We start from the raw sequence: 12,636 nt of genomic DNA, 5'->3' as shown, positions 1-12,636 counted from the left end.
CATAAAGTGAGACTCTGTCTCTACAAAAAAAAAAAAAAAAAAATGTCCACTGGACTCTCGAAAGGCTTATCAGTATTCTCAATTAATGTGAATGGTTTAAATTGTCCTCTAAAGAGGCACAGGTTGGCTGAATGGATACAAAAATTCAAGCCAGATATCTGCTGCATATAAGAATCTCATAGTAAAAGACAAATATAGACTCAAGGTGAAGGGATGGTCATCTATACTCTAGGCAAATGGAAAGCAGAAAAAAGCAGGCATTGCAATCCTATTCGCAGATGCAACAGGCTTTAAACCAACCAAAATAAGGAAGGATAAGGATGGACACTTCATATTTTTTAAAGGTAATACTCAATATGATGAGATTTTAATTATTAATATTTATGCACCCAACCAGAATGCACCTCAATTTATAAGAGAAAATCTAACAGACATGAGCAACTTGATTTCCTCCAGTTCCATAGCAGTTGGAGATTTTAACACCCCTTTAGCAGTGCTGGATAGATCCTCCAAAAAGAAGCTAAGCAAAGAAATCTTAGATTTAAACAACCATTCAACATCTGGACTTAATAGACATCTATAGAACATTTCATCCCAACAAAACTGAATACACATTCTTCTCGTCAGCCCATGGAACATACTCCAAAATCGACCAAATCATGGGCACAAGTCTACCCTCAGCAAATTTTAAAAAATAGACATTATTCCTTGCATCTTCTCAGACCATCATGGAATAAAAGTTGAACTCAATAACAACAGGAATCTGCATACCCATACAAGAACATGGAAGCTAAATAACCTTATGTTGAAGGATAGATGGGCTATAGATGAGATTAAGAAGGAAATCACCAAATTTTTGGAACAAAACAACAATGAAGACACGAATTGTCAGAAACTCTGGGATACTGCAAAGGCAGTCCTAAGAGGGAAATGTATAGCACTGCAAGCCTTCCTCAAGAAAACGGAAAGAGAGGAAGTTAATAACTTAATGGGACATCTCAAGCAACTGGAGAAGGAGGAACATTCCAACCCCAAACCCAGCAGAAGAAAAGAAATAACCAAAATCAGAGCAGAATTAAATGAAATTGAAAACAAAAGAATTATATAACAGATCAATAAAGCCAAAAGTTGGTTTTTTTAAAAGATCAATAAAATAGATAAACCTTTTGACAACCTAACCAGGATAAAAAGAGTAAAATCTCTAATTTCATCAATCAGAAATGGTAAAGATGAAATAACAACAGACCCCTCAGAAATTCAAAAAATCCTTAAGGAATATTATAAGAAATTTTACTCTCAGAAATATGAAAATCTGAAAGAAATCAACCAATACTTGGAAGTACACCACCTACCAAGGCTTAGCCAGAATGAAGTGGAAATGTTGAACAGGTCTATATCAAGTTCTGAAATAGCATCAACTGTACAAAATCTCCCTAAAAAGAAAAGCCCAAGACCAGATGGCTTTACATCAGAATTCTACCAAACCTTTAAATAAGAACTAGTACCTATATTACTAAACCTCTTCCAAAATATAGAAAAAGAAGGAATACTACCCAACACATTCTAAGAATCAAACATCACCTTGACCCCTAAACCAGGGAAAGACCCAATGAGAAAAGAAAATTATAGACCAATATCACTAATGAATATTGATGCAAAAATACTCAATAAGATCCTAACAAACAGAATCCAACAACACATCAAAAAAATTATACACCACGACTAAGTGGGATTTTTCTTTTCCCCTGTGTATTTTTTTTCCTTTTTTTTTTATTGTTAAATCATAGCTGTGTACATTAGTGCAATTGACTGTATCCATTCTAAGGTGCACCACAGATGTGGCCCCACCCATTACCCTCCCTCCCTCAAAACCTCCCCCTCCCTTCCCCTTCCTTGGCCCTTTCCCCATAGTCTTGTGCTATAGTTGGGTTATAGTCTTCATATGAAAGCTATAATTTAGCTTCATAGTAGGGCTGAGTACATTGGATACTTTTTCTTCCATTCCTGAGATACTTTCCTAAGAAGAATATGTTCCAGCTCCATCCATGTAAACATGAAAGAGGTAAAGTCTCCATCTTTCTTTAAGGCTGCATAGTATTCCATGGTATACATGTACCACAATTTGCTAGTCCATTCGTGGGTCGATGGACACTTGGGCTTCTTCCATGATTTAGCAATTATGAATTGGGCTGCAATAAACATTCTGGTACAGATGTCTTTGTTATATTGTGACTTTTGGTCTTCTAGGTATAAACCTAGTAAAGGAGTTATAGGATCAAATGGCAGGTCTATTTTATGTCTCTAAGTATTCTCCAAACATCCTTCCAGAAGAAACGTATTAGTGGGCATTCCCACCAGCAGTGTAGAAGTGTGCCCTTTTCTCCACATCCACGCCAACATCTCTGGTTTTGGGGTTTTGTTATGTGGGCTACTCTTACTGGGGTTAGGTGATATCTCAGAGTAGTTTTGATTTGCATTTCTCTGATGATTAAGGATGAAGAGCTTTTTTTCATGTGTTTGTAGATCTTGCGTCGGTCTTTTTTAGAGAAGTTTCTCTTCAAGTCCCTTGCCTGCCCTGAGATGGGGTCACATGTTCTTTTCTTGTTAATATGTTTGAGTTCTCTGTGGATTCTGGTTATTAGACCTTTATCGGAGGTATAACCTGCAAATATTTTCTCCCATTCTGAGGGCTGTCTGCTTGCTTTACTCACTATGTTCTTGGCTGTGCAGAAGCTTTTCAGTTTGATCAGGTCCCAGTAGTGTATTTTTGATACTGCTTCAATTGCCTGGGGAGTCCTCCTCATAAAATATTCACCCAGGCCGATTCCTTCAAGAGTTTTTCCCGCACTTTCTTCAAGTATTTTTATAGTTTCATGTCTTAAGTTTAAATATTCTATCCAGTGAGAGTCTATCTTAGTTAATGGTGAAAGGTGTGGGTCCAGTTTCAATCTTCTACAGTTGCCAGCCAGTTTACCCAGCACCATTTGTTAAATAGGGAATCTTTTCCCCACTGAATGTTTTTAATTGGCTTGTCAAAGATCAAATAATGGTAAGTAGCTAGATCCATCTCTTGGTTCTCTATTCTGTTCCAGATATATACTTCTCTGCTTTTGTGCCAGTACCATGCTGTTTTGATCACTATGGATTTATAGTACAGTCTCAGGTCTCGTAGCGTGATTCCTCCTGCTTTGTTTTTATTGCTCAGTAATGTTTTGGCTATTCGAGGTTTTTTTCTGATTCCATATAAAACGAAGTATTATTTTTTCAAGATCTTTAAAGTATGACAATGGAGCTTTAATAGGAATTGTATTAAAATTATATATTGCTTTGGACAGTATGGACATTTTAACAATGTTGATTCTTCCCAGCCATGAGCATGGTATGCTTTTCCATCTGTGAACATCTTCGGCTATTTCTTTTCTTAGAGTTTCATAGTTCTCTTTATAGAGATCTTTCACGTCCTTTGTTAGGTATACTCCCAAATATTTCATCTTCTTTGGCACTACTGTGAAAGGAATAGAGTCCTTGACTGTTCGGCTTGGTTATTGTTGGTATATATAAAGGCTAAAGATTTATGGGTGTTGATTTTGTAGCCTGAGACATTGCTATATTCCTTGATCACTTCTAAAAGTTTTGTAGTAGAATCCCTCGTGTTTTCCAGATATACAGTCATATCATCTGGGAAGAGTGAAAGTTTGATCTCTTCTAATCCTATGTGGATACTCTTGATCGCCTTTTCTTCCCTAATTGCAATGGCTAAAACTTCCATTACAATGTTAAAGAGCAATGGAGACAATGGGCAATCTTGCCTGGTTCCTGATCTAAGTGGAAATTATTTCAATTTAACTCCATTCAATATGATATTGGCTGTGGGTCTGCCTCTATTAGTTTAAGAAATGTCCCTTCTATACCAATTTTCTTAAGTGCTCTGATCATGAAGGGATGCTGGATATTATCAAAAGCTTTTTCTGCATCAATCGAAAAGAATCATATGGTCTTTATTTTTAAGTTTGTTTATGTGTTGAGTTACATTTATAGATTTACGTATATTGAACAAGCCTTGAGACCCTGGGATAAATCCGAATTGGTCATGGTGTATAATTTTTTTGATGTGTTGTTGGATTCTGTTTGTTAGGATTTTATTGAGTATTTTAGCATCTATATTCATTAGTGATATTGATCTATAATTTTCTTTTCTTGTTGTGTCTTTCCCTGGTTTGGGGATCAAGGTGATGTTTGCTTTGTAGAATGTGCTGGGTAATATTCCTTCTTTTTCTATATTTTGGAAGAGGTTTAGTAATATAGGTACTAGTTCTTCTTTAAATGTTTGGTAGAATTCTGACGTAAAGCGATCTGGTCCTGGGCTTTTCTTTTTAGGGAGATTTTGTATAGTTGATGCTATTTCAGAACTTGATATAGGCCTGTTCAACATTTCCACTTCGTTCTGGCTAAGTCTTGGTAGGTGGCGTGCTTCCAGGTATTGGTCGATTTCTTTCAGATTTTCATATTTGTGAGAGTAGAGTTTCTTGTAGTATTTGTTAAGGATTTTTTGAATTTCTGAGGGGTCTGTTGTTGTTTCATCATTACCATTTCTGATTGATGAAATTAGAGATTTTACTCTTTTTTTCCTGGTTAGGTTGGCCAAAGCTTTATCTATTTTATTGATCTTTTCAAAAAACCAGCTTTTGGATTTATTGATCTGTTGTATAATTCTTTTGTTTTCAATTTCATTTAATTCTGCTCTGATTTTGGTTATTTCTTTTCTTCTGCTGCATTTGGGGTTGAAGTGTTCTTCTTTCTCCAGTTGCTTGAGATGTTCCATTAAGTTATTGACTTCCTCTCTTTCCGTTTTCTTGAGGAAGGCTTGCAGTGCTATAAATTTCCCTCTTAGGACTGCCTTTGCAGTATCTCAGAAGTTCTGGTAATTTGTGTCTTGATTGTTGTTTTGTCCCAAAAATATGGTGTTTCCTTCTTAATCTCATCTATAACCCATGTATCCTTCAGCATAAGGTTGTTTAGCTTCCATGTTTTTGTATGGGTATGCAGGTTCCTGTTGTTATTGAGTTCTACCTTTATTACGTGATGGTCTGAGAAGATGCAAGGAATAATTTCTATTTTTTAAAATTTGCTGAGGTTAGATTTGTGGCCTAGGATGTGGTCGATTTTGGAGTATGTTCTGTGGGTGATGAGAAGAATGTGTATTCAGTTTTTTGGGGATAAAATGTTCTGTAGATGTCTTTTAAGTCCAGATGTTGAATGGTTGAGTTCAAATCTAAAATTTCTTTGCTTAGCTTCTTTTTGGAGGATCTATCCAGCACTGCTAAAGGGGTGTTAAAATCTCCAACTACTATGGAAGTGGAAGAAATTGAGTTGCTCATGTCTGTTAGAGTTTCTCTTATAAATTGAGGTGAGTTGTGGTTGGGTGCATAAATATTAATAATTGAGATCTCATCATATTGAGTGTTACCTTTAACAAATATGAAGTGTCCATCCTTATCCTTAATTATTTTGGTTGGTTTAAAGCCTATTGTGTCTGCAAACAGGGTTGCAATGCCTGCTTTTTTCTGCTTTCCATTTGCCTGGAATATAGATGACCATCACTTTACCTTGAGTCTATATCTGTCTTTTAATGTAAGATGCGATTCTTGGATGCAGCAGATATCTGGCTTGAGTTTTTGTATCCAGTCCACCAGCCTATGCCTCTTTAGTGGACAATTTAAACCATTCACATTAATTGAGAGAATTGATAAGCCTTTCGAGAGAGTGATGGACATTTTTAATCCTTTTGCGAATGTGGAAGTTGGAATTTGATCAAAATTTTTTTGGATTGGTTTCATTTTGTGGTGGAGAATTACACTGGTCTTTATGGAGGATAGGTCTAAGAATGTCCTGGAGAGCTGGTTTAGTTATGGCAAATTTCTTGAACATGTGAATGTCGTTGAAGTATTTACTTTCTCCATCATAAATGAAGCTCAGTTTAGCTGGGTACAGGATCCTGGGTTGAAAGTTATTTTGTTTTAGGAGATTAAAAGTCGATGACCATCCTCTTCTAGCTTTAAAGGTTTCAGCAGAGAGATCTGCAGTTATTCTGATATTCTTCCCCTTGTAGGTAATGGTTTTCTTTCGTCTGGCAGCTTTCAGAATTTTCTCCTTCATATTAACTTTAGTGAAATTGATTATGATGTGTCTGGGGGATGTCTTATTTGGGTTGAGTTGTGCTGGAGTTCTGAAACTGTCTGCTATCTGAATTTCAGAATCTCTTGGCATGTCTGGAAAGTTTTCCTTCATAATCTCACGGAGAAGAGACTCTGTGCCTTGTGCAGCCACTTCGTCACCTTCTGGGATCCCTATAAGATGAATATTGGTTTTCTTCAAATTATCCGACAGCTCTCGAGAGAGTGGTCTGTTTTTGCTCTCCATTTCTCTTCTTCTTTGAGGGTTTGGGAGTGTTCAAAAGCTTTGTGTTCAATGTCAGAAATCCTTTCTTCTGCTTGCTCCATTCTGTTACTGAGGGAGTCTACTGTGTCTACTATGCAACTTCTTGTCTCAATGTGTCATTTCTTTGGTCATTTGGTCTTTGAATCCGTTGAATTCTTGAGATAACTTTTGGAATTCTAATTCGATCTTATTTGCCTACCAGATCCTGAATTCAACATCTGACATCTCAGTTATTTGTTTGTGCATGGGGTCTTGTGCTGTTTCTGCCCCATTGATCCTTGGGGGAGTTGATCTACTCTGATTATCATATTGCCAGAGTTTTTCTGTTGATTTCACCTCATGATTGTTTTTCACTGTTGCCTCTGGCTGTCCTCAGAGTTGGGGCGGTGTCTCTCCAAGATTAGACCCCAGCGGGATTACTCTATTGTTGCTGGATCTTTGTAGGGAGTGACCCTGTGTAGTTCCTCTGGGGCTGCTCTAGCTAGGGAGTTCTGGTTGTGGAAGGAGCTCCGGTTTGTGACACACCCGTATCCAGCAACAGGGCTGGGGTTGTGTGCATGGTTCTGGGAGTGCCAGGCGCCCAGTGACTTTGGCACAGAGAGCCCAAGGCTCCAGCAGTCTCTGGCCAGGAGAAGAGCTCTGCGCAGAGGCAGGGAGGGCTCCAAAGGGCACACAGCTACCAGAGTCCCTGTCCAGATGAATGGGCTAGTGTGGAAGCTGGGAGGACACAGGAGGGAGGATGCAGGGTTGCGTGGCTCCCGCAGTTCCTGGTCAGGGAATGTGGAGGCCTGGTGGGTGCGGGTCACCGGTTGGGGGTCGCTGCACAGCTCTTATGGAGGTCTGGGTGGCACCAGGCCCAGGAGTTTGAGGTTGCTATGAGCTGTGATGTCACAGCACTCTACCCAGAGCAACAGCCCAAGGCTCCAGTGTGCCAAAACCGTCTCACTCTGCCCCTAAGGCAGATTAAGGCTGTAAGGCAGGTCAGTCCCCACCTTTAGGTTGCTCAGTCAGTAGGTTACTTTGACCCGCCCAATCCTTGCTCTGAGACCCTGAGGGCGGAGCTTGCCGGGGCAGTTCTTTCACAATGGCTTCCTGCGCCCAGCTCAGTGGCTCAGTCTGGGGCCCCAGACAATGCCCAAAGTTCTCCACACTCCTGCTCAAGCTCTCCCCAAGGCAGTTCAACTGAGTGCCAAGTCCAAGAACACTGGAACAGTTCACAGGTAAGGCCTTTCCGGTTTGTAGTCTCACTGCTGCTTGTATTTACGGTTGCCGGTGTGATTGGGTCGATCGAACACACACAACCACTTGCCAGTTTTCCACTATTTTTGTCCTCCTCTTGGGGTCCAGAAGTCCCTTGCTGGCTCCCTGTATCCTCAAAGGGATGATTATAGGCAGATCCCACCGGCCAGAGATGCCTGGAGTCTTGTCTCCCCAGACTCGCTGTTCCCAGTTGCAGGGAATCTGTTACTCGGCTACCATCATTAATCTCTCTCCCGACTAAGTGGGATTTATCCCAGGCTCTCAAGGCTGGTTCAATATACGTAAATCTATGAATGTAATTCAGCACATAAACAAACTAAAAAATAAAGACCATATGATTCTCTCAATTGATGCAGAAAAAGCTTTTGATAATATCCAGCATCCCTTCATGATCAGAGCACTTAAGAAAATTGGTATAGAAGGGACATTTCTTAAACTAATAGAGGCCATCTACAGCAAACCCACAGCCAATATCGTATTGAATGGAGTTAAATTGAAATCATTTCCACTTAGATCAGGAACCAGGCAAGGTTGCCCATTGTCTTCATTGCTCTTTAACATTGTAATGGAAGTTTTAGCCATTGCAATTAGGGAAGAAAAGGTGATCAAGGATGTCCACAGAGGGTCAGAAGAGGTCAAACTTTCCTTCTTCGCAGATGACATGATCATATATCTGCAACACACTAGGGATTCTACTACAAAACTTTTAGAAGTGATCAAGGAATACAGCAATGTCTCAGGCTACAAAATCAATACCCATAAATCTGTAGCCTTTGTATATACCAACAATAGCCAAGCCGAAAAGACAGTCAAGGACTCTATTCCTTTCACGGTAGTGCCAAAGAAGATGAAATATTTGGGAGTTTATCTTACAAAGTACGTGAAAGATCTCTATAAAGAGAACTATGAAACTTTAAGAAAAGAAATAGCTGAAGATGTTAACAAATGGAAAAACATACCATGCTCATGGCTGGGAAGAATCAATATTGTTAAAATGTCTATACTACCCAAAGCAATATATAATTTCAATGCAATTCCTATCAAAGTTCCATTGTCATATTTTAAAGATCTTGAAAAAATACTTCGTTTTATATGGAATCAGAAAGAACCTCGAATAGCCAAAACATTACTCAGAAAGAAAAACAAAGCAGGAGGAATCATGCTACCAGACCTGAGACTGTACTATAAATTTATAGTGATCAAAACAGTATGGTACTGGCACAAAAACAGAGACATAGATGTCTGGAACAGAATAGAGAACCAAGAGATGAATCCAGCCACTTACCGTTATTTGATCTTTGAGAAGCCATTTGAAAACATTCAGTGGGGAAAAAATTCCCTATTTAACAAATGGTGCTGGGTGAACTGGCTGGCGATCTGTGAAAGACTGAAACTGGACCCACACCTTTCACCATTAGCTAAGATAGACTCTCACTGGATAAAAGATTTAAACTTAAGATATGAAACTATAAAAACACTTGAAAAAAGTGCATGGAAAACTCTTGAAGGAATCGGCCTGGTGAATATTTTATGAGGAGGACTCCCCAGGCCATTGAAGCAGTTATCAAAAATACATTACTGGGACCTGATCAAACCTGATCAAACTGCACAGCCAAGAACATAGTGAGTAAAGCAAGCAGACAGCCCTCAGAATGGGCGAAAATATTTGCAGGTTATACCTCCGATAAAGGTTTAATAACAAGAATCCACAGAGAACTCAAACGTATTAGCAAGAAAAGAACAAGTGATCCCATCTCAGGGTGGACAAAGGACTTGAAGAGAAACTTCTCTAAAGAAGACAGACGTATTATCTACAGACAAATGAAAAAAAGCTCATCATCCTTAATCATCAGAGAAATGCAAATCAAAACTATTTTGAGATATCACCTAACCCCAGTAGGAGTAGCCCACATAACGAAATCCCAAAACCAGAGATGTTGGCGTGGATGTGGAGAAAAGGGCACACTTCTACACTGCTGTTGGAATGCCCACTAATACGTTCCTTCTGGAAGGATGTCTGGAGAATACTTAGAGACCTAAACATAGACCTGCCATTCGATCCTATAATTCCTTTACTAGGTTTATACCCAGAAGACCAAAAGTCACAATATAACAAAGACATCTGTACCAGAATATTTATTGCAGCCCAATTCATAATTGCTAAGTCACGGAAGAAGCCCAAGTGTCCATCAACCCACAAATGGAGCAAATTGTGGTACATGTATACCATTGAATATTATGCAGCCTTAAAGAAAGATGGAGACTTTGCCTCTTTTATGCTTACATGGATGGAGCTGGAACATATTCTTCTTAGGAAAGTATCTAAGGAATGGAAGAAAAAGTATCCAATGTACTCAGCCCTACTATGAAGCTAATTTATAGCTTTCATATGAAGGCTATAACCCAACTATAGCACAAGACTATGGGGAAAGGGCGAAGGGAGGGGAAGGGATTGGGGAAGTCAGGGTGGAGGGAGGGTAACGGATAGGGCCACACCTACGGTGCATCTTAGAATGGGTACAGGCAAAACCTACTAAATGCAGAATACAAATGTCTACATACAATACCTAAGAAAATGCCATGCAGGCTACGTTGAACAGTTTCATGAGAATATTTCAGATTATATATGAAACCCGCACATTGTACCCCTGGATTGCACAAATGTACACAGCTATGATTTAACAATAAATAAATAAATAAAATATAAAATTAATTCAGCTTTGTTAAGGCAGGGCATATGTAAGATTGTAGTTTCTAAGACATTGCTTAAAACTGCTTCTCTTGGGAGAGAGAAGGCTTAGCTTTTAATACTGGAAGGCTCTAATTTGTCAGATTTTCAATTTTCATGTAGGCAAGGCAGGCCTCTCTTACTAGAGAGATCTGAAATCCTTTCAATTTTTCTTTGTTCTAGTTTAAGCTTGTAAGAATTTGATGCAACCAACAAGTACCAGTATTCTGATTTTTTTCTAACCATTTCCGAAGTACTATCCGGACTTGAACTCCTAGGCTCAAGCAATTCTCCCACTTCAGCCTCCAGAGTACTTGGGACTATAGGTGTGAGCCACCATACTTGGCCCAAGTACTACATTCTTAATTAGCAAGTGATCTGCCTTTTAAGTTATCATTGTTAACAGTTTCATTGAATATTTTATTAAGACATAAGAAGTGTTGTTACCTTTCCTTGAGCCAGGCACAGTGGCTCACACTGTAATCTTAGAACTCTGGGAGACCAAGACTCCTACTTGAGCTCAGGAGTTGGACATCACCCTGAGCAAGAGCAAGACCTCATTGCTACTAAAAAATAGCCAAGTGTTGTAGTGAGCACCTATAATCCCAGCTACTCAGGAGGCTGAGGCAAGAGGATTTCTTGAGCCCTGGAGTTTGAGGTTGCTGTGAGCAAAGATACCACAACACTCTACCATGGTGACTGAATGAGACCCTGTCTAAAAAAAACAAAAAAACAAACAAAAAAAAGTGTTGCTACCTTTCCAGGTTATATTTCAGATTACACTATTTGAAAAAGCCCTCCTTTTACACAGAGTCTTTTATTAGCTAGCATTATATTTGTACTCTAAATGGCAGAAAACTCCAAATAATAGTGGCCTAGAAATATTTTTGTCTCTCTTGTAAATGTCTTGAAGTAATTAGTATAAGGTTGATTTGGCACTCCACTGTGTCATGGATCCAGGGTGTTTTTATCTTGTTCCATAGTGTGTGAACCTCCATTCCTATGGTTATGTCATAGCCGGAGCTGGGTGCTGGCAAAGAATGAAAAATGAACTAATGTTGGAGAGTCATTTATGTCAGACTCATACTGTGGCCATTTTAAAATGGAAATATTTATCAGTCACTGATTGATCTGAAAATTCATTACTTATAAGTTTAACCTCAAGGTTTTGATACTACAGAATATCTCCACTTTTCTCAAGGATAACCTTGAAATTCTTAAAATAAAACTAACTTCTGGGTATATGGATGGAAGGAGTTGGATTACAAAAGCAATGCAACCATAACAATGAGAAGAAAACTCGTTTTTGGTAACCCACTGTTTTTGTAGTAGGGATATTTTAAATCTCCTAAATTCTGATATTTGTATTCATTTAATACCACTACTTTATTATTTAAAAATATTTGATGCTGAATGATATGAATGATGATGACTTCAAAACACTACCACTTTAGATAGGTTTATGTTTATGTGCATTTCAACAGAAGTTATATTGTGATATTAAAAACCTTCTATTGCAAAATCAATTTTTATTCTAGTTCAGCTATTTTCTATAAAGGTCGAATATGAAAATAATAGTTTTTAAAATGATATAGGCATTCAATAGTAGGGTGTCATGAAAAAAAGTGATATAGGCAACTCTACTTAAGAGTCTTCATTTTTTTACACATTAAAAATTAAAGCATTTAATAAAAAAATTAAATTAAAGAAAATGAAAAGGAATTTAAAATACCAGTAAAACAAAAATAATCATTCCTGGCTCGGCACCCATAGCACAGTGGTTACAGTGCCAGCCACATACACTGAGGGTGGTGGGTTTGAACCTGGACTGGGCCAGCTAAACACCTGCAACAAAAAAATAGCTGGGCGTTGTGGTGGGCACCTGTAGTCCTAGCTACTTGGGAAGGTGAGGCAAGAGAATCGCTTTAGCCCAAGAGTTGGAGGTTGCTGTGAGCTGTGATGCCACAGCACTCTACTGAGGGCGACATAGTGAGACTCTGTCCCAAAAAAGAAAAATAAAATCATTACTAACTAAAATATCCCTGGAAAAAAGGTGGTCCCAAAGATTACCTTAAAGTTATCAAATAATAATAGAATTAATTGAAAATGAAGGGTCAGAGGAAATTATTTGAAGTGGCTGCATGTAATTATTTTTTCATTATTTTTCCAACTAATGTATAGCTTTTATTGTAGAAAAAAATTGTGCAAAA

At 38.4% G+C, this 12,636-nt stretch overlaps 1 protein-coding gene across 1 annotated transcript in view; it reads left to right on the top strand.

The window, feature by feature from the left end:
* MAPK10 (mitogen-activated protein kinase 10) overlaps window positions 1-12,636 on the top strand; it is a 569,972-nt gene that overhangs the window by 50,138 nt on the left and 507,198 nt on the right. The window lies entirely within an intron of this gene.

The sequence above is a fragment of the Nycticebus coucang genome, chromosome 1, assembly GCF_027406575.1.
Source record: "Nycticebus coucang isolate mNycCou1 chromosome 1, mNycCou1.pri, whole genome shotgun sequence".
Classification (NCBI taxonomy): Eukaryota; Metazoa; Chordata; class Mammalia; order Primates; family Lorisidae; genus Nycticebus; species Nycticebus coucang.
The sequence above is the reverse complement of the archived record's forward strand: the minus strand, read 5'-3'. Positions and strand labels throughout refer to the sequence as shown.